We start from the raw sequence: 4,035 nt of genomic DNA, 5'->3' as shown, positions 1-4,035 counted from the left end.
GAATGGGGGGGGGGCGGAAGGCATGGAGGGCAACCATGGATGCCAGGGACAATGGAGGAGGAAGGTGGGACATAGCAGAGGGTGGGGGATGGGGAATCAGGGATGGCAAGACAAAGGGCAAGGTATGCAGGACGTAAGAATTGGAAAATTATTTGCTGAGAACATGTATGTGGATGTACTTGATTGAGCCAATGCACAGTGTATTTTGATGGAAAATTCATTTGTGTGTTGTGATGGTGTAAAGTGAATTAATAAATTAAAAAAAAAAAGAAATTAAAAAAAAACCTCCCACCCCCCCATTACACAGGTGAAGAACCTGAGTGAGAGGGACCAGCAGTTAGCGTAATGGCTGTCGCTGGACTCCCACATAGTTGACCGCAGTTCGCGTCCCGGACCCGGTGGCTTAAAACTCACGCCAGGCGAGTGTGCGTGCGTGCCCAAGATCCCGAGAGGAGAATGAGGAGAAGGGATTGAGGCATGGCCATCCCCCCCCGGGGGGGGGATTTCTCACTTTCTATCTCTCTGTCTCTCTCTGTCTGTCTGGCGAGTGCATGCGCCCTATAGCAAAAACCTCTCCAAAAAAAAACGAAAGAAAAAGGTTTGATTCACTTAGCACTGCATCCCGAGATTAATCCCGCTGGCTACCCATGAAAGCTTGGTGTGCAGGAGCCTTTACAGGCGGGCTCAGGCATACCACTGAGAAGTGCAGTGCACGCACTGACTGTTCAAGATGTAGCCTCGGCGGACCAGCAAATGGCATAATGGTTACGTCACTGGATTCCCATGTAGTCAACCTCGGTTCAAGTCCTGGACCCAGCAGCTTAAAACTCACACTGGGCACATGTGTGTGCATGCCCAAAATCCCAAGAGGATACTGGAAAAAAGACGGCAGCGTGACCATCCATCACAAAAAGTGATTTCTCGCTTTCTGTCTCTCTGGCAAGCACACACATCCTATAGCAAAAATCTCTCTCTAAACCCAAAACAAAACAACAACAAAAAAGATGCAGCCTCAGTGTCGTAGCTCACTTCCTGAGCAGCCCTAAACCCTCACGTTTACACGCTGAGCACCTCCCATACACACAGAGGCTGGCAGTCCCGGACCCGGTGATACAGAATTCTGAAGTAAGAGTCTGAGTTCGTGTGGTTTTACGGCACCCCAGGAGTATCACTCCCGTCTTCCTCTAGAACCCAAAGGTCCAGTTCCCAGAAGTCCGAGGGCTCTGGCACCTAAAAGTGGAGCGGAACTGAGGAACTCTGAGGAGGAGGAAGGTCGATGATCATATGATGACGGCTTTCATTTACCAAGCCTCTGTGGGACAGGCACTGCGCTCGCCACTGACAGCAGTATTTCTAGCCCTCAAAGAACTTTCCGGGACCAGCGGTTAGTGTAATGGCTATGTTGCTGGACTCCCACGTAGTCGACCGCGGTTCGAGTCCCAGACCTGGTGGCTTAAAACTCACGCCGGGCACGTGTGCGTGCGTGCCCAAGATCCTGAGAGGATAATGGAGGAGAAGGGATTGTGATGTGTCTATCCTTTCTGGGGGGTGATTTCTCGCTTTCTGTCTCTCTGTCTCTCTGTCTGTCTGGAGAGTGCATGTGCCCTATGGGAAAAAAAAAAAACCTCTCCAAAAAAAATGAGCTTTGGAAGAACCTATGATTTGCCGCATCGAACAGAACAGACGTAGAAACCGTAGAAACCGGGGCTCAGGGAAGCTTAAGGGACCTGTCCCAAGGCTACCGAATAACAAAGCCAGATGCAAACCAAGTTTTGCGGACTCCAAAGACTGCGAATCTTGCCAAACTACTTCTCCATGATGACGGTGATAACATACAAATTTTTCCCCATTATGGAAATTGCAGTACCTGAGATTTTTTTTGGTCCAAAGTGCAGGAGCTGACAGTTTACAGCAAATCAGGGCCAGGTGCTGGAGACCCTCAGTTCTCTCTGTGTCTCAGCAGGGCCTGGCTGGACATGACTCAGGCCCACAGCTTATGTCCTGCTGAGGAAAGACAGAGACAAAGCTCAACGAGTGTTACAGGTTACCTGGAAACCACACACCCCGGGGGCAAGAACACCCAGAACACCGTGGTTCTCCACACTGAGTTACCAGCAGACTGCTTTTCCCACATCTGGGAAGGGGACACGGGTAGAAATGACTCACTATGAGGAGGAGATCCAAAGCTCTGTTCGCCACCTTGAGATGTTTGGACAGAGCCCCTGGAAACTTCCCAATCCTAAACCAGTATCAGCAGTCAGTGACCCAAAAGAACGGCATTTGTGCGAGCATTCCAAACTTGGCTCCTCACTGAAGAGCGGGTTCACCTGGGGCAAGCCCACACCCAGGATGGAAAATCCACCTCCTGCCCCTGCTTCTCACACCCAGTGATGGTGTTCACCACCTCGCAAGGCAGCCCTTCCACCGCGAGACTTTCCAGTTCTTCTGAAACCTGCCCATTGTAATCTGCCGACGATGACACCCACAACATCAGCCAAACTCCTGATATTTTCCTATCAATTGACACCTTACTGTCTTCTGCTTCCTGGAGAATGCAGCCCAGACCAGAACGCAGGAGGCTCACTTCCAAGAAACTGCCAGGCAATCATTGACGAACCTGCCCAGGCTCCCAAGCTAACCTCAGCGTGCCTGCCCGGGGGAGCTCAGCGTGTCATTAGCATTAATTGCCCTGGCTGCCAAGGAAACCTCACCCAGTTTGCAAACAGGCCATGTACACGCCATAGGCAAGAGAGCCCTGGGGACCCCAGAGAGATGGCGGGGACCCAGGGGTCTCCTGGAGCACTACGGTCATACCTGTTCTGTCGTTTTCTTTTGTTTTTGTTTTTTTTTTAAATATTTATTTTATTTAACTTGATTAATCCATTTGTTATTTATTTTAATTTGGCCAGAGAGTGCTAGAGAGAGCGGGAAAGAGAAAGTGAGAAAGCAAGCTACCAGGTCCAGGACTCAAACCGTGTTCATTCATGTGGGAGTCCAGCACACTTAACCACCACACCACCTGCCAGGCGCTCTGTTGTGTTCTAAAAGAGCCGCTTACCCCTCATGGGGGCTGCACCCACCCCAGAACCCTCAAGCAGCAAGACAGAGAGCCGCTCTACCCCTCACCAGCCACAGAGCTCTCCTTCATGGGTAGCCTCCCACTCTGAGCAACTTCCAGGAGATATTTTTAAAAGATAGTGTTGGGGGGACCAGCAGTTAGCCTAATGGCTTTGCCGCTGGACTCCACGTAGTCAACCATGGTTCGAGTCCCAGACCCAGAGGCTAAAACTTAGGCCAGGATCGAGTGCGTACATGCCCAAGATCCCGAGAGGAGAATGGAGGAGAAGGGATTGCAGTGTGGCCATCCCCCCTGGGGGGGGGTGATTTCTTGCTTTCTATCTCTCTATCTCTCTCTGTCTTTCTGGCGAGCGCATGCGACCTATACAAAAAAAAAAAACTCTAAAGAAAAAAAAACAGTGTTGGGCCAGCAGGTAGCATGGTGATTAAGGTGCTGAATTGCTGAATTCCCACATGGTGGAACACAGTTTGAGTCCCGGACCCGGTGGCTTGAAAAAAATCTCACAGGGCACATGTGCAAGCATGCTAAAAATCGCAGGAAGAGAATGGAGGAGAAAATCGACTGCGGTGTGGCCATTCTCCCACCTGGGAGGTGATCTCTCACTTTCTCTCTCAAAAAAAAAAAGACGGTGTCCACAGTTCTGACAAAAACCTACTAAAAGTTTTTGCCACAAAAGGATTTTCATCTGAATACAAATAATGTATGGATTCGACTGATGTCACTCGGGAATGTTTTAGAAAAGAGAAATAGGACCAGCAGTTGGCGTAATGGCTATGTCACTGAACTCCCATGCAGTCGACCGCAGTTTGAGTCCCAGACCCCGTGGCTTAAACTCACGCCAGGCGCATGTGTGTGCGTGCCCAAGATCCTGAGAGGAGAATGGAGGAGAAGGGATTGTGACATGGCCATCCCCCCGGAGGGTGTGTGTGGGGGGGTGATTTCTCACTTTCTGCCTC

At 50.4% G+C, this 4,035-nt stretch overlaps 1 protein-coding gene across 1 annotated transcript in view; it reads right to left on the bottom strand.

Annotated features, from left to right (window-relative positions):
- DZIP1L (DAZ interacting zinc finger protein 1 like) overlaps positions 1–1,998 on the bottom strand; it is a 52,677-nt gene extending 50,679 nt beyond the window's left edge. Inside the window, exon 1 of the mRNA XM_027775572.1 lies at positions 1,868–1,998. The gene's annotated coding sequence lies outside the window, so the exon portion shown is untranslated. The remainder of the gene's footprint in view (positions 1–1,867) is intronic.
- Positions 1,999–4,035: the final 2,037 nt, after the last annotated feature.

Source organism: Tupaia chinensis, unplaced genomic scaffold, assembly GCF_000334495.1.
Source record: "Tupaia chinensis unplaced genomic scaffold, TupChi_1.0 Scaffold000574_1, whole genome shotgun sequence".
NCBI classification, from domain to species: Eukaryota; Metazoa; Chordata; class Mammalia; order Scandentia; family Tupaiidae; genus Tupaia; species Tupaia belangeri.
The sequence above is the reverse complement of the archived record's forward strand: the minus strand, read 5'-3'. Positions and strand labels throughout refer to the sequence as shown.